Source organism: Linepithema humile, chromosome 1 (assembly GCF_040581485.1).
Source record: "Linepithema humile isolate Giens D197 chromosome 1, Lhum_UNIL_v1.0, whole genome shotgun sequence".
NCBI classification, from domain to species: domain Eukaryota; kingdom Metazoa; phylum Arthropoda; class Insecta; order Hymenoptera; family Formicidae; genus Linepithema; species Linepithema humile.
In genome coordinates this window covers 27,569,340-27,594,965 of record NC_090128.1, presented here as the reverse complement: position 1 = coordinate 27,594,965, position 25,626 = coordinate 27,569,340, and the positions used below count along the sequence as shown (strand labels likewise).

The window sequence follows — 25,626 nt, the reverse complement described above, 5'->3', positions numbered from 1 at the left end:
ATTTCTGTTTACTTTTGCTCAGTCAGCCTTAGTCAGTTTGTAACCGTGCATTTTTATTCTTAAAAAAGCAGAATATTTTCCGAGAATATCTAGTATTTTTATTCGTTATCACATCACGCTGCAGCATTTTATTTGACTTTTTAATAAAACATTAAAATAAACGGCGAAATTTGCTTCGCGGAGCGAAGAGCGCGCCGTTTGCGTCATAGGAAAACCTCGTTTCCATTCCCGAGCGTTAAGCAGATAGCGCAGATACATAGTTGCTGGCGAAGCAAGGTGTTACACCCGTTCAAATACCCATGTAACATCAGTACGTACTGCGCCCCGATGTAACAGTCGTCTTCTCCGCCATTTCTCCGGTTTTATTGCAGGAAACGTCGTTTGCGACGTCGGAATCGCGCGTATGCGTTTTCACGTGTCAGCGTGTTGCAGTTCGAAGCGAGAAGCGCGGCGACGTCACGAAGCCAAAATGAAGATTGAACGCCTAAATAAATCCACTTCGACACGGAACCAGCTGTTTCGCGCGTATTTTATTCGCCCCTTCCTCCCGCGCAGCGCCACACGTAATAAATTCAAGCGCGCAAATTTTTCCTACAATCGTCGAAGCTAATCAATCTATCCGCACATTCGCTCGAAATGTTTTCCCCCTCCGGCGCCAACAATGACCGATAACGGTTTTGCGCGCGTGATTCGCACGGCCTAGATAAATGGCAACAGTTTTCGTTTATCTTTATACCGTGACATTTTTGCTTCGTAATATATTCGACTTGATTGTATTTTTTCAGTTCGCCAGAGGATCGAATCAAATTAATTAATCCTCGTCAAACGTTATCTGAAACGTATATTTCAAACTCTTCATAAACTTTTTCTTTCTCCAAACGCGGATATTGTGTGTAACTAATTACATAAGTAAATTAATAATTCAATTCAATATTTTTACAAAGCCATCAGAATTATTGATCTCTTTTTATAGTAGCCTTGTCGTGCATCGCCATAGAGCGGCAAAGAACTGAATGAAGCAAAGAAATTTAAAAAAGAGAACGATTTTAAAGTAAAATGTGAAAGTGTAACGGAATAAATTACAATTCATCGAAAATACAGCAAATGCATTTAACGCTGACGTTCGTGATACACCACATCGCCGGGAGCTAATAAAAGCACTCATTCATTCATTCATTCATGCGATGCAGCGAGGAAAAATATTCGTCGCCGCGTCTACACGACGTTGCATGCATTGTTAAGATTTACAGGTATAGCAACTATGTTTTTCAAGTTATTCGGACACGCGACCAACTCCGTGCTCCATTATTTGATTGCGGGCTGGTGGTGCTCATCGGCGTAGAGTGCCGTAGAACGCTCCGGAGATGGCAGAAGAATATCGCTAATGGAGGTCGTGAGATATTAGCGCTCTATTTTGCTGCGCGCTGAAGTTTTCGCGGCTGCGGCGGAAACGCATGCGGTGACCCGGATCGCGTTCTCGTACACCACCGTACGTTTACAGGACGGTGTGGCTCAAAACTTATCTCGTCCCAAAAGTCCTAACGAATTTCCAGCTTTGCCAATTCTTGCCTGATGTAAAATTCGCACCGCCGAAAGTTCCGTAACGTCGTTACTCGCGCGCGCGCGTCTAGTCGCGCTATGCGCGATGAATCCTTTATACTTTCTTCGCACTTTGGTGAACCGCAAGCACCCGAAGATGTTAATTGCGCACCGGAATTAGTTGAGAGAAGTTAGTCGCTATTATTATAATAAATGCGGAAAAGCGTTGTAAATGACCGCTTGTAAATGCGTGACCTATCACCACTTTAGGAAAGATGTGCTTTATTAATCGCGGCTTCTCTCTATTAATCTCAGCAGACGTCCGTAATATTTATAAGACCAGTTGGTAGGTGCGTTTAAGAATTCATGATGACAGAACCGACGTCGTAACTCAAGTGTCAAAGTTCGCGAGCTACGAAAATAGCAACGGTATATAATTTGGAATAAAGATAATTCAAATATATGCAATAAAAAATTTTATTAAAAAAAAAGAATGTGAAATTATGTTTAAAATATTCAACATTTTGTGAAACTTAAATTCACACAATAAAAATTTATATTCTAAAATAACGTATATTTTATTCTTATATTTTTCATTAGTCAAAATTTCGTTTGTTTGATGTTTCTTTTTCTGGAGGAGCTCGAAATATTCTTTAGGCGCAAAAAAGGTTAAAACAATTCAGAGCGGATCGATGTTAAACAATTATCAATGCGATACTATCCAATGAGATGCATTATTCGCGCTGTTATGAATCACATGTCCAGCCATTTTCAACGAATAATATTCATATTAATCTGACGGGGATGAAATATAAAAATCCGCAGGATGGAACTACGGTATTCTCTCGTCCACTTTGTCGACAAAATATTTCATGGAATTCGAAGTTGAGAGGAGCTCACGTAGCATTTACAATCTTTCGAGACTCCACGAAGGTTCAACATTATTCTCTTCGCGTATTCCGCACGGCATGAAGCGGACATGTCGAAATATGCTTTTCATATGCAAGCTAAATGTCAATCTCTCTCTTGATTTTTTCTCTGAAACTTTATCTCCACAGGAATCCCACGAGTCACGGAGTAAAACTCGTAGATCTTCAATCGCGCGTTTTCCTGATACTTCAAAGTTTATATCTTTTGCGGAAGCTTTCAATTATGATGGAAAAATATGCTTCTACTTATCTATGAAATACATCCTTTTTGGCCATCATCAAATATCGAAAACGTCAAACCAAATTTTCTTTTCTGATTATAGCTCCTTTCTTTTTCAATAGTCTCCATCCCAAATGTGCTTTCCGACATCTTTATAAAAATACAACTCACTTTCTTTTCTTTTGCAATATGCGCATATCTTATGTATACTGTCTATTATGCTACTGCTGCTGCTGCTGCTACATGCGTATGTGTGATGCGCTTTCACATCTGTTTAAAAGTTCTATTTAAGGAACAGTTTTTAAGGAAATGTCACGTATTACAATAACATTTCTCGACAGCTTCCTGCACTTTCCGAGCTTCTACAGCGAAATAAAAAACATATTTAGTATTATTTAGAATTTATATTTTTAGATTTGTAAGTTGAATTTTTTCTCCAAAAGTTAAAATAGTTATTCGACGAACCGTAATCTGTTACGATTGAAAAAAAAATGCTTCGTCGATCAACAGTTTACGTTTGTGCGAGCGCGAAGAAGCTGCATCATTCAACTTAAATCGATCTCCATCACGATGACGCGATTACAACTTCATTTATTCCACGTGATTTACCCCGACTTAGACATTGCCGGAGGATGAGACGCGATTTTAATCTTGAATCTCGCCGTCTCGTTGAAACAGCGAGTTTTGGAGCCCGAGCATCCAAGGCACAAGGATATCATCATCCTCCATCCTCCATGTTCCTCCGGTGAGCGATCTCCCCCGCTGTCTTCATTTCGTCTCGAAAATATGAAAGAAGACCCCACAAAGATGTAGTCGTAGTCGGGGGCCGACGAGAGAGGTACGAAAGATAATATTTTCCGGCTTCTACTAAGCGCGGTGGATGATGCCCCGTGCACTGATTCCTCTGTCTGCATTATGAACAATCCGATTGAGCACTATCATGCAACCATGATAGATTCACCTAGTACTGTCCTCGAGCTACGAGGACGATGATTATTCCATGATCTAATAGCACGTCGCGCCGCGTCCATTGTGCGTCCCTTAGGTATAGTGAGACGTGTATTCTCCACGCGTGCAGCTGTACGCATCGAGCTACACATACAGGATGAAATACCCACCAAAATACCTGAACATAAAGCCGCAAAAATAAAGGAAGGAGAAGCGCGGAGGTTAATCAACATGCCCTGCATGTAGCCAATAAAGCGGTTTGTCATACGATTCAAAAATTGCATATTTCAAAAACATCCTCGACAATTCGTATGTAAAGTAGTCCTTCGCGTGTCGGCGCTTCGACATTCTGTTACGCTGTCAAGTTTAGTAGTAACGCTATCTTCGCATGCGCCAGTAAATCGGCGAGAATATCGCTACTTGCTTCAGCAATTTCGATGCCACTGCTTTACAACGATGACTCCGCATGCTTTATGATTACGAGCTGCTGTTGAGATTTTACGCCGCGTCGACAGATACGATTCTGTCGACGGATATTGGTAACGTCAAGTATATTGCTCAGTGTTTTGCGCAAGCCGGAGTTTCAGGATTGAACAAAATATCTCTCGCGATACGGATAAAATAGGGGACAATTTTCGAGATATTTTTTTTACCCAAATTTCATAAAACTATTGCTTCTCTAAACAACTATGACATGTACTGAATTTATTTGAAATGTTTTATCAAATTTATCACTTGAAATATATTTTCACTTTATTTTGTATTAAACACAGCTATGAATTGCCTACATATAAGTGGGTAAACAGTCGCACTTTTAAGCAAAGTTTAAGCTGCAAATTCAAATGTAGTAAATTTTAATTTAAAATATTAAAGTTGATTAAAGCTAATTGTTATTTACTTTTTAAAACAGATGTGTATCTTAATTTTCATTTTGAGCTTAATTATAGAGCAAACAACTAAAAAGGACGCGGAAAAAATATGCTTAATACGTGTTGCACAGTAGCGTAATGCACGGATATGTGCAGCACGTAAAGTTTAATTACTCAGAGCTTTGAATAAATTAGGACAGTAGGCTTTATACGCGAAAAGGACACGGTTTTACAGCTGTATCGCAAGTCTAAAGCCGTCTGTCGTGTAAGGAAATCGCGTCGGTAAACTTAGTCTTCGTAAACGCGTTAAGATTCTCCTTAATTATTCCGAGTTCGCTCTGAATTATGGATGCGTATATCTAATATACAAAAGCGGAACGAAACTTTAATTTCGTAAGACTCGGAAGCTCTCGCGTCGGCGGAAAATTGAATCAACAAATTTATTGAACTAGAAAAGGGGAGTTCTCCCTTGCAAACCGAATGACTTATGTTTACGCTATCTAATCATCAGCCATTTCTTGAGACGCTATCTATAAAGACGCGCCCCTCACTGAGCTCTATAACATACCGGAGAGAGCCAATGTGTCGTTTTCGGGCCAAGGAGAGCAATAGTAGCTGGAAGATGTCTGTACTCCTTCCACATTTACACTGCGTATAAGGTGGGGACGAGACAGATACCCTTCGGCAATATTAAACTCTCTCTCTCTTTCCACAGTGGTCCATCCCCATCCCTTCAAGGCTCACTCCAATATGTTACAGAGCTTAACGCAATGGAAAAATCGAGTATAAAATCGAATATGCTATCGATTGTCGCGCGTCGCGTCACTCGTAACGAGGAGTTGCGAGAATATGTCTCGCGTGCTTAAAGATCGCAGGAAAAATCGATTCGCTCGCTGAAGATCGCGCAAATGAAGTAGAAAAGCAAAGTGATGCATATACATGTCGTTATTTTGCGCGCAGTTAAGACGATACTTCCAGTACGTTTCATCGAAACTTAAAAACTTCATTTTGTATATTTTACGACGCAAAATCAAAATTCTGCAAAAGAGTAAAAGCAATATTGTCAAGTTATAATAATACTGACATACAGTTTGAATCCAAAAAAGTAAATAAGAAAATATCGAAAAGAAAGAACCAACATTGCGTAATATCTTTTAAAAGCACATTCGAAAATCCCTGCGATAAAATCTGCTTTAAAATCTGAAGAAAATAAACAGCTGCTTAATTAGAATAAACATTCTAATTAAAATGTAATATTATTGCAACAAATGTAATGAATTTATAAGTGCAAATAAAAGCGCATGTAATATTTTATAATAAAAGGCAATGAGCAGGAAAACAACTCTCGATTGCGTAGTCAATGGAATGGAAACGAATAGAGACTGCGATAATTATAGTATTCATCAACGCATCATTTACCGGATAAAGTGAACAGCGAGAGAAATTCCACACGACATTGCTTAACCCGCATAAATCCTCGCATTTGCGTCGCCATTAACTAAGTCGATTGCAGCTGACCTCTTATATGTTACAGATGTCGCAGTTCTGCTTTTGATTGTAGGTCAATTGCGCATTAACGACGAGTTAATCTCAGGCACCCCCAAGCAATCCCAATTCCACACGGCTATAAATGAATTATTTCCTAATGCATATACTCAATGGTCACGGTGCCAACCATTAACGATTCAAGTGCATTTATAGCACTTGACTACGGCAATCTGCACGCAACTGGCACACCAGTTTTCTCTCGTTTCGCAGCAATATAATTGTGATTACACGAATATTTTTAATACTATCAAAATGGTTTAATAAATCATACAGATTTGTTTATTTTAATTTTCAATGCGCGTAAATTACTACATGTTTAATTAAAATTATATCGCGTTGAAAAAGTTGGAACAATAAACATTAAGCTGTATTTTAATCTTGCAATAGTCGACAATTTTCTCATGCTTTCTTATGTGATGTATAAATAACAGATACAATAATTCAGAGACATTCAGTTCTTTCTCACGGAATTTAAAAGTATCGCGTATAATGTAAAAGAGTGAATCGCCAATGCCAGTCTTATAGGCCACAAATTCCGAGCAGCTTGCGGAAGGGTAAATTAATGTAATTCCGTGCAAGTGACAAGCACACAGTACCGCGGTAATGCACATATTTGTTCTGCCGAAAATACAGGCCGGGCCATTCCTGAGAAATAATTGAATTCCCGCGGAGCAGTCGTGAACGGCTATGAAAATGCAGCGGAGATACGATCGTTGATCGAAAATGTAGCAAACGTATTTCCGGATAACAATGAGGAATCGTGTCATAAAGTGACTCTATTTCTGCGAAAATAAGACATTTTAACGAGCAACCTTTTCCATCATCCTGAAATCGCATTTTTGGCCCGCGTATAAGCTTTCCACGTTTAATCTCGCCTATGCAGAAAAATAGAACTGAATGACAGAAAAAAACGAAATCAACAAGACAATAATTTCTCATCTAAATTTCAATAATAAAAAGCAGAAAGTGTCATAGAAGAGTGAAAGGTATAATTCTGTCAATGTAACGGTAAATAAAATTTCCATATAAAAACTCAGTGACTTTTTTACGTCACGCAAATTACGCGTATATTATATCATCGCAAAATGAATAAAACTGGTATGAAAACATCGCAACTAATTTGCGAAAAATTTGCAGAACGTTGCAGAATGAATATTGAATCATTAGAGCAGGACTCGTGATTGAGAAACTTTCTCAATACTCCAATATTCAGCGATTGAAAACTTGAATGCCCGAAATGTCGCACGCGTGTCATATCTCCGTCATGTCAACGAAATCGCGCGCGGCAATTTGTTCAATGTTTAACGAGCAAACTTCTATCGTGCCGTTAATGCCGGATCGGTTCGCCGGCGACAAATTGATTTCGTGTCTGAAAGATAGCAATCGGCGAGTTTTCCGCATTCGGGAAAAGAGCCGAAGGTAGGACGAACTTCCAGCGCGCACGTCCCGCGAAAAGAAGAATCGAAGACGAGAATGGTAGATCACTTAGGCGGATCGCACCGTGCGCGGAATAATGGGCCGCGCAAGCACGATGGAAATCATTTTCCGGAAAGTTAATAATTACGATCGATCGGATATTTATGGAAATGGCGTCGACGACAGCGCGTTCTCTCTTTCTTTCTCTCTCTCTCTCTCTCTCTCTCTCTCTCTCTCTCTCTCTCTCTCTCTCTGTAAGCCGATTGCGAAGTCCGCCACGGCGATAGTGGAATTATGGGAAGAAAGCAATAACGACCTTAAGATTTATGATATTGCGCAGAATGTAGCCGGCTAATGTCCCCGCGGTGGCTGCCTTCTACTTTTTTTATCCGTATCTCGAGCGCGCGCTCGCACGAACGCAAGGTGTCTACTAAACATGATAATGTCCATCGTTTTTCTTCTCGTAACGTCGCCGGGTATTATTTTGAAAAAAAAACCCGTGAGTCGATGCTTTTAAAGCGTCGGTCGGTGCTTTTAAAGAGACTTACTCTCGCGAGATTGTAAAAGACACGCCGCGATGGCGGCCACGCATTTTCTCACCTCCTCCTCGTCGTCACCGTTCTCTACGGCGAGGCGAAGCGACCCCATGCATCAATCACGGTACAAAACCGCGTCGGGATGACGGTGGGCTACTATTCTTGCTTCTCCGTGAAACTTGGAAACCTTTTTTCTCGACTGCTGAACATCTTAATGTGAAACGCGCGGTATTCGGTATCGAGATTTTGTTACATCATGTATCTGTTATTTGTACACACGCTATATGCACATATATCTATTTTCATCCATGCGTAATTTAATTGTAATTTAATTTAATTGAAATTCGTGAAAGGTATGCATCCCGCGTGTGCATTTGGCGTGCAATGCAATGCGTTAATTGTAATCGTATGCGACGGAGTGATTAATTTCAGGGTTAATTCCTTTTTAGGGCAGAGATACGTGTATGACTAGAGATTCTTTTGATTAAAATTGGAGCAACTCGGTATCAATCCTATTATGCGAGTTAATTCCTTGGTATCGAATGTTCGATTAACCTCGTTTCTCCTCGCCTCTCAACTTCCTCTCTATTTAGTTCTCGCTAACCTTCGACTGCCGTATCGCGTCTTCTGCTCCCGCCCATCTTTCAATCAGTAATTATCTTAGCTAATAGCATTCTAGACTAACTATATCATTAAATATCTAAAATATTTCCCTCGTGCCGCCCTATTCCTTAAATAGCAAATCGTCGACTAGCAAATTTTCGCACGCGATGAAATATTCTTGTTATTACAAGCATTATTCTGTGATATTTTTTTATTTAAATAATTTTCTCACCACGATAAAACACTGCACACGCATTTCTCATAAAATATTATTTCGCTTTATATGCATTTTTAAAACGCAAAACAAGAATAAGATTTAAAAACATTAGTTTTAATATTTTTATTACATTTTCGCAATTTTACGTCAAATGTTTATAAATCGCAAGTATAAATTCATATATTATGATTATGCACGATTGAAGTAAAAGCGCAGATGACTGTTTGTAAAAATTTCGGTATAACGTGATGGACTATGTAAAAAAAGCAAATGCGAAAACCATGCAATTTAATACTCAGTGCACTTTACGCGAATGGTATTCGTTTTCGCCATATTTATAGTGGCATTTTTACATCAAGCGTATCATATGTAAATTTTGAAGCAGAAGTGGCGGAATGTACAAAATGTATCGTTGAAAAGTATTATTATCGCTAGATTCATAGATATATAATAGAAGTGGAAAGGTTGATAAAAGGTACAAAATGAATTATACACATTCCAGGAAAGCACATCGTTGCATTTATATGCATTAAACCGCACTTCCAAACGTGAACTGCGTATGTAAAGACATTTTGCACGTTACACTAAACGTTTATATATTCTTCCTCAGTTAATCAGCAATACAACACGACGCTTGATAATAACTGAAAATATTTAATACATCATCGTGAAATGATAACGTAGGATACTTTAGACATGTCACGCTAAAAAGAGAGAAAAAAGTTCTTCTACAGTTTGATATATTATGGATACACGTGCGCATCCATTCATCTCGAAGGTGACATAAACGCAATACTGCAAGTTACCTCGCTTAGAATTCTATTCTCATATGCTGCAGAATAGTCAAGAGTGCATTGTACGAGCTATTTTCCACGTGCCTCTTAACTACTTCCTTTCCGACATTCTAATGATTTAATAGCCGCCGGGGTGAGAACTAATGTACGTCTACGGAGTGAGAAACACGTGCGTGCAAGAATAAAGTGTTACCTCTTGCAACATCTTTATATCGCGGGTGTATGTGCCACGTTATGTGCATTATTATACGATACAGCGTGAAAATTATAACACAGCGTATCGCGCCGGAGTTGCGAAGCGGTACACGCACAATGTTGCACGCGGTCTATCGATCCATATTTTCTTGTCTCACGCCGTGATTTACAACCACCGCTGACACAAACGCCACAACAAGCATTATTATCCCCGCAGAAAGCTGAAAGCGGATTACAACGCGATCTCGCATCGACGATTTCCTCTCTAAGCAAAAAAATACGATGATTAAATTTCAATTGAAAAATAAACCAAAATTATCGTAGACAACCTTTAATCCGAAACAGCGGAGTTCATCGCATAAACACGCAATACATATTTATATAATATATATAAAACTGTAATAAAAGAGTGATTAGCGGATCTTTTTAAAGCTGCATCATTAAAACAAAATCAAATCACTCTTCATTATTTATAGATATATAAAGATAAATAAGAAAGAAACCTCCTTACAAATTTGAAACTGAGAATATTTCATTAAAAGATAAGCTAAATTATTTTATAATATTTTATTAACAAAAGGAAGCAGAAATTAACGAAGCTTCGTAAACTGGAAACGGAGACCGTCAACCTCGGTTCCACGCCGTAGGGTTAAATTTCATGAAATATTAACGTATGCGCCCCGCGTAGAATTATTCTCTCTGCTATCTCGTCCGGTGTTCCTATTCCCTTACATCCTATACATCTTCCCAAACGCGTACATATTTTTCCGGTTTATCGCAATATAACTTGAAAGCAGGTGTGCGCGGTTTGTAAAAAGCGTGGAGCGTGCGGCGAGAAAATCTGGCTTCTTCACTCGTTACATCCGTACGAGTGCGCTCTCACACACGCACGTCCTATACACACACACACGAGTGCGCCGACCTCTCGTATGCACTCATAGAGTTGCCGTTGCTGCAACGAAATCTGCCCGCGTCGGCTCATTCGGCCGCAGTAAACCGCGAGTTATAATGCGCGCGCTCGCGCTGCAACTTCATCGAAATATAAAGCTAAACTGATATTTCCCGGCCGGGCTTCCCCGCTTAGCAAAGCTATGAGAGTTATGACGTACGTTTATCCGGGAAATATTAAGGAGAGATAACGTATCGCTTATCGGGGATCATGCCCCACCACCCTCGCTCTCCCCCAGCCGCGCCCCTCTGCCCTAAAAACGTCTCTCATCACGACTGAGCGAATCACTGGTGGAAGCGGCGGCGGTATCCGGGGTGGATGAAGTATCCGGGACGTTATCCGCGGGACTCTCGTAAGGGGTTCAGCATCCGCGCGAACGTAATTCAAGTTTGCCCCTCTTCCGGGTCAGCGCGCCTGTCTGCGCGGAAATGCCGCGAAGATACCTCGGATCTCTCACCCGTTCCCGTAAGAATGGCCAAGTTATAATTAGTATTCGCGGAATCAAAGACCGCTCTGGCGTGAAAATTTCCACCCGTGGAAGAGAGACGATTAATCAAAATGATTCGCGCAATTTAAATTTTCTTTTCTTCGCTCTTCCCCTTTTTTTCTTTTCTCTCTTTTGAAGCAGAAAAGTGTTCAAGAATAGACGGCGATTTGTTAATCTCCGATTACCCTTAAGGGATCTTGCGAGCAAAGGATTAAAGCCGTGGAACGGATTATGCGATAATAGAATCTCGATTTATAGGGATAGCAAGTTATACATAAACAAGCGAGCTTAATCCTCTACCTCACTCTTTTCCCTCGTCCTTGTCACTAATTGTAAAAGAATATTCTTTTAATGTATTTTTTTTTTTTAATCACAGTACGCTGCGTGCTCGCGCTGAGTGTAGTAACGCGGAACATTAGCGGGATTAATAAAAATTCTTCTGGACGGAGACGGTAGATGACCTGTAATTTTTTTACACGATGCAGAACAAAGAATGAAAAAACTTAGTTAGCATGCACAGTACGTTTATTCAAAAATTTTTGTCTGCGCCAAGTTGACGCCGCGGAAAGAATATGGTGGTATAATAGCAAGATTATAATGTAATACTCTTAAATTAATCTCTATATGGATATGAGCCGGCGAGGATTATTTCAGAAATAGCTGTACATATTGAGATAGTTTATCATCGAAATCTAAAGCATCCATTACGACCGCGATAATTAAACATCGAAGAAGATGCTGCAATTAAAAAATTATCATTACATCAAGAATTGACGTAAAATTATATTTTACCGAGTAAGTTTTGCGATAATTAAATACGAAGTACTAAAAGTTTCATATGCACATTTAAATCTCAGAAAATGTCATTATACTCGTCTTTCGCGAATGTCTCGCGCGGATTACCGCGCGTAAAGTCCAGAATTCCTCACACACGTGCCACTTGAAATTAGGGCGGCTCTGTCTTTTTATAATACGTACGGAAAAAAATTGCAGAGAAATGTTGAAGATGCAAACATCGTCAGTTATCACAAAAATAAGTAATAAGACACGCTTGGGGCACTCTCTTCGATATTTTCTACCGAATATACTCAAACTTTCAGTGGCTTATATGACTCTTGTATTTTACGATTTCGCAGTGTCCTATGTCGTATAAAAGTCATCTTATATTTTACATGCATACATTTCCATGCATATAAAACTTTTGTAATATAGTTTGTATACGCTCGAAATTTTTATAGCTTACTACAAAATTTACTTCCATTAATATAACTTTCTAAATACGTGCAGTTGTAAAAATATTATAAAATTTTCGCTATCTTAGACACAGCACGCTTGTATATCTTTCTAGTATAAAAAAAATAGATTATTTTTGTTGTACATACAAGATTGTATGTACAAGAATATACGAAGATCATAATCATGAAAGGAATGGGATATTTTTACTTCTTATTACTTCTAGAACATAATATAGGAGATTGTTCTTTGTAAGACTCGGGAAGTAATATGCAACAAACTATAGATTTATAGATAAATTGGGTTGCCAGAGGTGGTATTAACGTTATGACAAAGTTGACAACCTCAAAGTTTCCGCTCAATCTACGCAAAGCGCGCACAGTTACGTTCCATCGTTCGGAAAAGCCGAGCGCATTTTATGCAAGCGGAAACTTCCAGTCGAGCAAATTTACAGAAGATTACGACGAAGTTTTTTCATAATGCCAACGTAAAAGTAAGATGGATACGGATAGGGGTATGTAAACCGGCCGGCATCTTGGGCGAATTACATCAAAGCAAAATCGCGTTGCTGATGCAAACTTGCCTCCGCAAATATTTTTCTGTTCAAAACAACTGCAGCATGATGAATAATGTAGTTATACATAAATGTAAATCGTGGGATAATTAATTAAATGATAATTAATAAGCATAGACAAAATATGTGTAATTACGTGATACAATATGATTAATATTTCATATTAATGAATAATGAATACGTTACAAAACGCATCAATATAATGCTATTGAACTACTATGTTACGTAAATTGAAACAGACAGACGCGGTAAGAATGATGAATACGTGCGGTTCAAAGTTTTATAACTGGCTATACAGTTAATTGCTTCAAAAAAAAGTGTTAAATATAATTTCACCAATCTATTTTCAGCACTTTGCGCTGCGTTCCAAATTACTCTTAATCGACGACTCAATACATTTATTTCTCTATCGCAAATATGCAGAAGCTTATTTCCCGGAATAATTGTTAAACAAATTTAGAAACAGAATTGCTGAGAAATTAATCAACTTATCTTCCTAATGAAGAAAAATATGACGTTTCCTGTGATTCATATTAAATTTATTTCACAATAATCTTTTCAAACTTTTCAAATTATTTTAATGGACATTTGGGCACAAGTGTTTCAGAAAATAATGGCATTTTAAATATGGAAGAATTAATTAATTTATGCAATTATGAAACAATTGCATGCAACTTTAATTCAGATATCCACCGAATAAAGTTCGATCATAACGCGACATTACATGCCCAACACGCCAAGGGTTTTTCAGCCCGGTGAAAAAAATATTATCGCAAAACGTAAGTGCGCATTTACTCGTAAGTGAGGCCGGCTTAGCCGGCAGCAGCACTTTCAAAACGAGACTATGTATCTTAATGTATCTCAAAGGACTGAAAATATACACGAATTTCCCCGACTGGCGGCCCGATACGACGATCTCGAACTAATACCACAGGAGGCGCGCACTTAGCACGAGAGACTATGGAATCTCGGAGAACATTTAATAATCGAGCTTTCGGTCGGTCTCCGAAAGTTCGCAAGTGCTCGTGATAAACAAGTAAGCTTTCGATTGACGTCAGTGCGCGAGTCAGTCTGGCGACCGTATAGTCAACGTTGAAGACAGAATCGAAGAAAAAAGTCCCAGTTTGAAATCGCTTCGTTCGCAATTGGATTTTCGGTGGAGAAAGGAAATCGACAACTAGTCGCTTGCCATGTGACAGAATCTACTTGCTCGAGTTTCCGGGAAGCGTTTCACTGGGAAAAGCCGTGGTCAGCTCTCGACAGCGTTCCCGTCATTCGCGCGAATACGTCCGCTAGCATGTGCACGATTAAACCTCTTCTGGAAATTTCGCGAAAAGAGCCGAGCGAATGCGCGACTCCCATTCCCGCTCCTGCCACTCGTAGTCTTAATTCGGCCAGTCAATAAACTCGTTCCGCCACTACGAGAGAGAGAGAGAGAGAGAGAGAGAGAGAGAGTATTTATCGATGTGCTTAGCGAGTCGGAAGTCTCGTCACAAAACAATAGCGAGGCTGTACGCTGTGCGCGGCGGCGCCCGAACTCCGAACACTTAATACGTGGTTTTAATTAGACGAAGTATTGTAATTAGTAGTAACGTTGTAAACTTGTGCGAGTTTGGCTTCATTTGAAAGCTCTACTTATAATAATCCTTCTTAACGCTAACATCCTGATAATTAAGTTGATTACGCGATCAAATGTGTTGCGTTCGCGATTAAAAAGAACTCGTTAGAAGTCAATTTTAAAACAAGATTTGCGCGACTCACTTCTTCGACTTCGGAGTTCCGGTGCTTTCAATTTGTGCAACCGTTGGGTGTAGCTGGTGCTGCAGAATAATTTAACTCATTGTAAATTACACGAAATACAATTGAGACATGCTGGCGAGTTTCAGTTCATTGTGAACAAATCTACTTTACATGCGACCGGTGCGCTCGCCTATTTTCGGCCAACTGTGACTGTAACTCAACTAATTTTTCTTCCAAGCTAAAAGACAAAGAGGCGATTAATTTTAACCGTAAGTTAACTGATTTCCTTTGTCTCTTTTCGGAGCTCGGCTTAAAGAGAAACAAAAGTGAACGGAATTCTAAACGTAATTTAAACTCATTCCATGTTTCTAATAAAGTAAAGTTAGCTGGCTAGTGAAATCGATTCGTAACAAGTCGAAAGAAAGGCGTGGGAGTTAGTCGCTTACTAGGAAATGCACGAAATTTCCAAAGTGGTAATACGATATTTTTGGACATTCGATTAATCTTAAATTCAAAACGTGAACTAAAAGAGCTGATGTAATAGCGTATTACTACATATTGGCGTGCATTTCGAATCACCCTCGGGATCCTTCTAAGGATATCCCCGCGTTATTCGCAGGCTGTCGAAAGAGCCTCTTCGGGTTTAAGTGGCTTTGCGAGAGGATATTGTGCATCTCTAATTTATGACGAGGGCGGTATGCGAAAGGAATTTCTATGGCAGCTAACAGGGACTTTCAACGTGTTACCTGAGAGAACAGTTATAGCACCCGTGTGAATTATTCGACTAAAGAATGGAGAAACAGCTTGCCTACAATTCCGAAAAGAACGCCGAAGCGTAGGTGCTAATTATTTTGCATAACTAATCATCGAGAGAAGTTTTTTGCGAGCTTTAAAGAGGAACTAACGGAATAACAAGATAAATTCGATTTCTTACCGTCACAGATCGGTAGAGAAAAGTTTATAGATTTTCTATTTTATCTGCGGATTTTTTTCTTCTTCAAATCTTTATGCACAAAGCCAATTGTGGCGTGTTTTATTGCGGCAAATATAAAATACCATAATGACATACAATGTCGTTAGAAAATGTACAGTGACTTGCAAAGGCTGCAAGCTTCTCCCTTCTCTGGAATTAGGTCATGCCAGTTTCATTTTAACAAAACCGTTGGTTTCTTCCATAATCCCTTCTTTCTGCTGGATCTCAAGCGTAGATATATAACCACGATTATAAATAGTCTCTTCAACATTCACAGACCGTTGTAGCATTGCTTAAACTGACTCGATGCTCCTTACAGTAAAGTATCTTATTACCGAGTTCGTTATAAGTATCTTATTGTCGGTCGTCAAAATGGTTAAGCTTTGAGTCCTTCCAGGAATTTCAAAGAGCAAATTATAATTTGCCATGTGCCTTTTTAAATACAGCATTATGTATTGAAATAAATTCCAAATAGAGAGAGAATATACATTTATATAATACAATATTTTTTAAAAATATTTCTATAACCATAAACGTTGCAGAAATATTGAACTTCGAAATAAGAAACGCAACAACGTGTCCGTGTAGAATAATTATAATTCTCGAAAACCGCATCTGCTGCTTCAGAGGAGGTACACGAGTTCGATTTTAAGCCTTGCACGAACATGTTCTTAGTTAGGTATGAATAGTTATTCCGACATAGCAATGTTCCGATTCTCGAGATACATCCACCATTTAAAGCAGTATTACAACGGAATGGTCGCGTATACACTCTTGATAATGCTCTTGCATATGTATTTATAATGAATTTCGGAAGCATTGCGCGAACATCTCGTGTTTTGTAGGCCGTAAATGCATTAATTCACGTCGACTATAAATCATAGCATTGTCGGGAAAATTGCGAATATAAGAAACCTCCTGCTAACTCTTCAAGTCTGACCATAATAATACTTTTCTACTGAATTTTTGCTATCGGAAACTACTAGTGTATTATCATAATAACTACATGAATTATTTATTGTAAAAAAGAAATATGTACACTTTTTACCAACTGTTAATTGTATTTCTACGACTAGTATTTGAAAAAGAAATTCCTTTACAATCCTTTTGTTAAGTAAACTTATTAAATTAATATCTTCGTACAAGAAATTAAAAAAAAGTTCAGTCAAATTAAATCGCGAGTTTGAAAAAACAAGTAAATTGAAAACCGATAGTTAATTTTAACAAGAGAAAGTGCGATAACATTCAAAATATAAATACTACCTGCTAAATTTATTGCATGGAATTTCGTACGGAAACGCATCAGCTAAGTAGTACTATATGTAACCTCAAATTCTAGTAGATACAGTTTACCACAGTGTCAACCACGTGTTTAATTACCTATTGCGAAAATGTCTACTTTTGTGCCAAATAAAGTGTTTTTGCGGGGAATTTTATTGCACTGCTTTATTCAAAAGAAATCTGCAGCTGAAGCACACAGAATTCTTGTTGAAACATATGGTGACAATGCTCTGTCGAATACGACATGCAGAGACTGGTTTAGGCGCTTTAAAAATAATGACTTTGACCTTGAAGATAAAGAACGTTCTGGAGCACCGACAAAGTTTGAAGACGAAGAATTGGAGGCATTGCTTGATCTAGATCCATGTCAGACGCTAGTAGAGCTCGGGAAAACATTGCAAGTAGATGCGTCAACAGTTTCAAAACGTTTAAAAGCGTTAGGAATGATCCAAAAGCAAGGACATTGGGTGCCGTATGAGTTGAAGCCGAGAGACGTTGAACGACGTTTTCTCATGTGTGAATTGCTGCTTCAACGGCATAAAAGAAAAGGTTTTCTGCACCGTATCATCACTGGAGATGAAAAGTGGATACACTACGATAATCCTAAGCGTAGAAAATCGTGGGGTAAGCCCGGCCATGCATCAACATCGTCGGCAAAGCCGAATATCCATGGTTCGAAACTTCTGCTCTGCATTTGGTGGGATCAGCAGGGCGTAATTTATTATCAGCTGCTTAAACCTAATGAAACTATCACGGGAGCTCGCTATCGACTTCAGATGATGCGTTTGAGTCGAGCTCTAAAAGAAAAGCGGCCACTATACGGGCAGAGACACGACAAAGTCATTTTGTTACATGACAATGCTCGGCCACATGTGGCAAAACCAGTCAAAACTTACCTGGAAACGCTTCAATGGGAAGTTCTACCTCACCCGCTGTATTCACCGGACATAGCCCCCTCGGATTACCACTTGTTTCGGTCGATGGCGCATGGTTTGAGCGAGCAGCGCTTCCATTCTTTCGAAGAAACCGAAAAATGGGTCGATTCATGGATTGCGTCAAAAGATGAATCGTTTTTTCGACGGGGGATTCAATTACTGCCAGAAAGATGGGAGAAAGTGGTCTCTAATGATGGACAATACTTTGAGTAAAGTTATTGTAAGCCTTATATTTTAAATTAATGTTTTTTTTTAACAAAAAAAACAGCGAGAACTTATTCAAGGTCCTAATAAAATTTGAAATAAAATGTTTAAATGAAAATTCTAATTTCTCCTAATCAATATTCAACTGTTGCTTTCGTTAAGATTTCCATTCAATTTTTATTCACCAGTCAGAGACGTCGCGCAATAGTCACCCGTTTTGCAAAATTCATTTCGCTTTTTTTTTCTTTTATGCAAAATCGGGATTGCGTATGTTTTAATATACAAAAGCCAATACATTCTCTTTTTTTCGCGCGCGCGTTACTCGTCGTACGTAAAGCTCCCTGCGCAAAAATAGAACGTACGACGGCTGGTCGGCAAAAACGTTCCAAAAAAGTTGCGCGCCAAAAGTTTCCCGTGTATATAGGTCGTCAAAAAATTCCGGACAACGCCACAGGCCCCGCGTGTATCTGCCATCCGCAACACTGGCAAAAGTTTCGAGAGCTGGTGAACCGAGAGCACGGCGGCTTTGTGCCTCTGTCGCGCGCAGCTTTTCATTAAACGCGCGCGTCGCCTTAGTCCGGCGCGCCGTTCGCATTTTCGCCACATTCAAAGTCCCCACGCGCACATTTTCGGGGTGAACGTCGGGGTGTCTCTCTCCCCCGTCAGACACCGCGCGAAATTCGTTCCTGCACTTAGCGTGATATAAATTTACTGGGTCACGCGCGCGCTTTCCTTCTTTTTTATTTATGCGCGCATCCGAAGCGTAAAAGCGACCGCGCGTAAAAGTCAGCGCGGTCAGCGGTCAGTCGTACGTTCCGCTATCAATTACAGAAGTGAATTGACGGTGCGGTGGATTGCCTGACACCGCGATAGTGGTCGACGTGTGAAAATTCGATGAAACCCGAGAAGCCGGAACGGTAACGATCGACGAGTAAGCACGGACTGTCGAAGTGCTCGACTATGAGAGGCGAGCAAGCGAATGAACGAGAACGCACGCCTTAGCGCGGACGCTGCCAAGCTGACTTTCATGCTCGCCGAATTGCACGGTTTCACCCGAAAATCCAATACGCTCGATTCTGACGGTCCAATACGCTTCAGTAATTTGAACACGGATCAAGATGAATCTACTATAAGATCTTTCCCCATTTCAGACTAGTTTAGCATGTGCAAATCCATTCAATAACGATCAGATCTTCATTTTACTTAGTAATTGGAATAGAAACTATTGCACAACCATTGAGAGAATTAATTGAAAATCTTAGATTTTAATTGATTGTGTTATAAATTATTAAGAAAGAATTAAAAGGTCAATCTTCTACATAAATGTGAATTAAGTTTCACTCTTGAAATAATTTAATGCCCTTCGTTGTTAAGCAAAAATATATTTTCAAATTAATTATCTAGAAAATTAATTATTATTCAAAAAACTTATAAAATGTTCAAAAGTTAGCATTCTTATGTAATCAGAGATTAAAAAACATCAACATGTTTTTGATCTACATTAAAATTCTTTATATAATATTATATAAATATATTTTATATTTTATTATTTATATAATATATAATATTGTCATTGTAATTGTAAGTAATAAATATTTATGTATAAAATTTTATGTATTTATATATAAAGTATTTTGTATTTATCTAATTGGACTTATACATAATAGTTAGATAACTTTATAGAAGATAACTAAGCAAACATGCAAATGTAAGATAATCTCATATCTAAGAACATTTTCTCATCTTGCAGGACATTGGCAATCAAGGAACGCAATTATTTCATGAACCCGGCGCTGCGATGGTCATCAACATATAAACAGTGCATAGATTAGATCCCTGTGGGCCATTTCTAAGCTCAGGTTGGTTGAAACACTTGTTGAACGTAGCGAACTCCTAATAATCCTCTAACCAAATTGTACGCTTCGTATAACCCACATCTCGTTCCGCTCGATGACGTGAGATTACACGCGCGATGTCCGTAAACTTTTTACGACTGAATTATTATTTCGCCATTCGACGGTCAATAAACTTCGCGTACATATGTAACGGTAGGCGGAAATAATATTTAAATACAGAACATTTTCAATAGCTTACACATGAAATGTGTGGTTTTTATGCAATTATTGGAACGTTAAACACTCCGGAATTAAAAATTTTTTGTGCCATTTTTCACTTCTTGAATATTTTGAAATCCTATGTTATTCATTTTTAAACCCAAGAAATTTCCAAATCTTTAGTTCTGAAATCTCAGCGGCCAATTTCCAGGCCTCCGCATCTTGATTACGCCAATTACGCTTGAGAGAATAAAAATTCCGACAACTCGAGATTTTGAGAACCCTCCAGACTTTACAATTCACAAGTTGGCATACAGCGTGCGCAAAAGCAAAAACAAAACAGTGCTAGTTAGAGCAAACGAGTCGCGAGATTGCAGTGGGTACGGTAAGCACGTATGCGGCACGTTGCGACTCGTTAAGAGTGCAGTGCGGCGTGGCTAAACTCCAGAAGTCAATAAAGAGGTAGGTTAGCACAGTTGCTGCAAGAGCAACAAAATATTTCACGTTAACCCCGCAGACGGAGTGACCCCGGAGGTGAAGTTTGCGAAGTGATATTAGATTACTTGCCGGCAACGTGAGCATTTTCGTACGTCACGCCGTACATTATCGATGCTTTTACCGCTAACGACGGGGCTTTTAGGTGGGTGCTTCTCGAAGTATCGTGCACTCCGCGATTCTCGCGAGAAGGACGACGAATGACGCGGCTCTGACTTCGGGAAAATGTCGCTTTCGTTGCACTCTGACGACGCAATGACGCGATAAGACCAAGTGCAATCGCCCGTTATTAATATTATATATCGTAAATTTTGCATAAACAGATTCCCGAAGCGTACTGAGTGTATCGGAAACAACTAGGATATTAACCTAGATACGTATATCGATATAAGTACAGCGTTGTCGATAAAAAGATCGATTGTTCGCAATGAGGAATACATTTTCTCAATTTTATTAAAATTTTTCTATGTATATCCGATAATGCCAGATTAAGGCAAACGCGTTGCTCAGTAGAATCAATATGGAAATTTTTCTTCTGAACTGATTGAGGATCAATTGAGTATAACAATATTGTGCTGTAGAAATTTTCTGAAGGTCACAAAGATAGAATGTTATGGTTACATATATATGTATATATATATACTGATTCCCTTGAAGTTAAATCTGTACAAGAATATTAAAATGTTAAATAGACAATGAAGGTAACAGTATCGTAGCCTCAAAGCAAATATAGACGAATAGCGTCTTTATTTTTACACGCATTCTATTGATAACGATGTAAAGTATATCTATTAATTGTGCAAAATTATTTTTACCAAGAATTATTTATGAAAACAGGAAACAATTTAAAAATCTTTACTACTGTTAACGCGGATACTTATAAAATTACTGAAAATTTCGACAATCACCGATAACGATAACGTCGATTGTATCTATTAATCATGTAAAATAATGTCTAGTAATTCCTTATGGAAACAGGACACGGTTCGTATTATTTTTAAAAAATAAATATTTACAGAGCACTTTCGGTATAAACCAAAAACTCCATCTTTTCAAACAGAGTCTGTTGTATCACCAAATTAATCTCGCTAAGTGCATGATGACGCCACTCTTGCACACCGCTAACAAGCAACAAGCGTCATCGTAACGCCTCTGTTACATTTTCTGATATGTGAGCTATGTATATTGTTCCGAAGTTTCCGGTGTACTATACAGCTAAAGGAGCTATTACTGTATACTGTATACGCGCTGACGGCAAAGTGTCTGTCATCTCGCGTTTAATTAATTACACGCAAGAACTTAACGTGTTTGCCTTAGCTAGTGGTGCTCTTGGCACGACGCTATAACGTTCGCGCGTCTTTACAAGTGGCATGCGGCGATACCGCCTGTGTAATTAGATTTATGGTCATGCTTTGGTACTGCTTAATTCTTCGCGCCGTAACGACCGACGGACGGTTGCATTAGGCTAATGTTGACCGACAGAGAGGGACAGAGATAGCCCGGATACGAATGTGCACGGATCCACGTAATCGCGCATTAGCCCCTCATGTAATTATAACGCAGCAATTAGTCGGCACGAAAGCGGGCGAGGTAAGCGGCCGACGATACCGCTTCTTTGCCAAGAAGCCCTACGACCCTGCAACTGAAAGTTTTATGAGTTAACATCTTTGCATCTCATTTTTCACGGACCGCACACGACGCGCGTTTCTGTGCAAAAAGCACCCGTCTTGAACTTTCCCTCTTCCCGAACTTGCCTTCACGGAGCTTCGGAAAAACATCTTACAACGCAAAACAACTAATTTCATCACTATTTTTCTAATTAACATATTTGTGTTTTTTGTTCGCTTATTATTTTTTCTTCCCGCATATTATAAGAACTTTCTCTTGTCAAAAACAGATTATACATATATTTTAATTAAATTATATAACAAAAAAGCTCGTTTGTAGTTAATAATTGTTAACTGTATTTATTCCTGCAAGACACATAATTTTATCTTAATTTTTTCTAGCCTATCCATTTATATTTATCGATTTCAAAGTGTCTGCATTTTCGAAGAATGATATTGTATATGTCTGGTGATTATGAAAGCAAAGTAAGTCAAAAATTTTGATAATTTTTTATTTTGAGATATTTTGACTTTATAAATCGAAATAACACAAAATAAATAATAAAATCTTTTTTTTTTTTAATTTTTTATTTGGCCTACTTTCATAATCACCGGCACATATGTGTATTATATATATAATTAAATCCGTATTTTTATAAAATAATTCACTAAAGTTTAACATTTCTGTTGATAAATTTGCAAAAAGATCGAATTTATTTTATAACCGCTTTCTAAATATCATGAATATAACAAAAGAATCATAAATAAAAATCCACACACGCGACGTTTTCCTGATTTATGTGGATACAGCACGGACACAGGTGTGACAGGTATACAGATAGTGTCGTTTATCGGGAATGTCAAAAAACGTATGCGGTTATACAGATCCAACTTTAAAGAGATACTGCACAGAGCAACATCCCATCATAAAAATGTCGGAATGACTGTCCTCAAACTGTTTTGTGAATTTAATAATTCCTAGAATGTTTTTGCTTATTTATAAAAATTGCAATATGTAAACCTAGAGAAATCCATTTTGAAAACGCGATATACCTATACAGAACACAGAAGTTTATCATAATGCTGTAACTATTTGTCTAATGGTATTGTACACAAAACTCACAATTGTATTTGTGACCGATTAGTGAATTAGCGTAAAGTAATTTCGAGTTCTTCGATCGCTCTAAACGGCGTAATCCGATACGCGAACGCCAATACGATGGTGCTTGTAATTTCGCCATAATTTTGCGGTGGTTCGATCCTTCAATGTAATCGCATTGTAGAACTCTTGACATACTCCGATAAAAAAAAGAGAGACAGAATGGATGGATAACCGCTATTAATCGAGAAGAGCAAATTACATTGTACCATTCACGATATCGAGATCACGTAAATGTCAGTAAACTATTTCGTTTATAACCCCTTTTCGTCGTTTCAAATCTTCACGCGAATCTAGTTCAATCAAACTTTAATACTCCATGAAAAAGTTACGTGATCACTATTTCCGAAAAATCGTACGAAAAATGCTCGCTTTTCACCTTACTATTTTCAACGGAAAATTACGTGATCGAGTCGTCGATGTTTCTACTTTCTATACCTCTGTGAAGTTGGCACCCCATTTTTAAAAAAATCAATTTTTTTTTAGAGTTCTGAATGCACCCCAAAGAGTTCTAGAGTTCTCCATAAAATTTATAAATAGTTCCGGCGAATTAGACAAAAAAATCAATTATTGAAAGTATGGGGTGCTAACTTCACAAAACGTTATCACAAAATTGACGATAACAGCTTAATCGTCGGAAATAATTGAAAATATCATTAGAATTATTTGTAGAACTCTTGAGGTGCTACCCAGAACTCTAACGAAAAAATTAAAATTCCAAAAAAATTTTATTCTTATTGGAACTTAGAATATTTTCTTAATCGGTGATACGAAAAATAGCGAGAACTTGTTATATATTGGTCTGAGCGCTTTGAACCTTAATAATTATCGTTAGAACTCTTGAGGTGCTACCCGGAACTCCAATAAAATAATCAAAATTCCAAAAAAATTTCTCACTCTTCGGGACTTCAAAAATTTTCGATCGGTGATACAAAAAATAGCGAGAACTTTTTTGGAATTTTGATTATTTTATTGGAGTTCCGGGTAGCACCTCAAGAGTTCTAACGATAATTATTAAGGTTCAAAACGCTCAGACCAATATATAAAAAGTTCTCGCAATTTTTTGTATCACCAATTGAAAATTTTCTAGGTCAGGAAGAGTGAGAAATTTTTTTGGAATTTTGATTATTTTATTGAAGTTCTGAGTAGCACCTCAAGAGTTCTAACGATAATTATTAAGGTTCGAAACGCTCAGACCAATATATAAAAAGTTCTCGCAATTTTTTGTATCACCGATTGAAAATTTTCTAGGTCAGGAAAAGCGAGAAATTTTGTTGGAGTTTTGATTATTTTATTGGAGTTCTGAGTAGCACCTCAAGAGTTCTAACGATAATTATTAAAGTTCGAAGCGCTCAGACCAATATATAAAAAGTTCTCGCTATTTTTTGTATCACCGATCGAAAATTTTTGAAGTCCCGAAGAGTGAGAAATTTTTTTGGAATTTTGATTATTTTATTGGAGTTCCGGGTAGCACCTCAAGAGTTCTAACAATAATTATTAAGGTTCGAAGCGCTCAGACCAATATATAAAAAGTTCTCGCAATTTTTTGTATCACCGATTGAAAATTTTCTAGGTCAGGAAGAGTGAGAAATTTTTTTGGAATTTTGATTATTTTATTGAAGTTCCGGGTAGCACCTCAAGAGTTCTAACAATAATTATTAAGGTTCAAAGCGCTCAGACCAATATATAACAAGTTCTCGCTATTTTTCGTATCACCGATTAAGAAAATATTCTAAGTTCCAATAAGAATAAAATTTTTTTGGAATTTTATTTTTTCGTTGGAGTTCTGGGTAGCACCTCAAGAGTTCTACAAATAATTCTAATGATATTTTCAATTATTTCCGACGATTAAGCTGTTATCGTCAATTTTGTGATAACGTTTTGTGAAGTTAGCACCCCATACTTTCAATAATTGATTTTTTTGTCTAATTCGCCGGAACTATTTATAAATTTTATGGAGAACTCTAGAACTCTTTAGGGTGCATTCAGAACTCTAAAAAAAAATTGATTTTTTTAAAAATGGGGTGCCAACTTCACAGAGGTACTTTCTATCGGTTCAAACCGATTTGAAGCGATTCGTGAAGCAAGCACGCTCCAAGGAGTTTTGCAAAGGAAAATGCA

The 25,626-nt window shown here is 38.2% G+C and overlaps 2 protein-coding genes across 7 annotated transcripts in view; one reads left to right on the top strand and one right to left on the bottom strand.

Moving 5' to 3' along the window:
* Nucleotides 1-25,626, top strand: part of LOC105674883 (5-hydroxytryptamine receptor-like) — a 111,673-nt gene that overhangs the window by 34,898 nt on the left and 51,149 nt on the right. For 5 of the 6 annotated variants that reach the window (XM_067348899.1, XM_012371537.2, XM_067348895.1 and 2 more), the window contains exon 3: nt 19,941-20,049. The exons of the other annotated variant lie outside the window; for it this stretch is intronic. The gene's annotated coding sequence lies outside the window, so the exon portion shown is untranslated. The remainder of the gene's footprint in view (nt 1-19,940; nt 20,050-25,626) is intronic. 6 annotated transcript variants of the gene reach the window in all.
* Nucleotides 1-25,626, bottom strand: part of tn (tripartite motif containing protein thin) — a 169,632-nt gene that overhangs the window by 141,604 nt on the left and 2,402 nt on the right. The window lies entirely within an intron of this gene.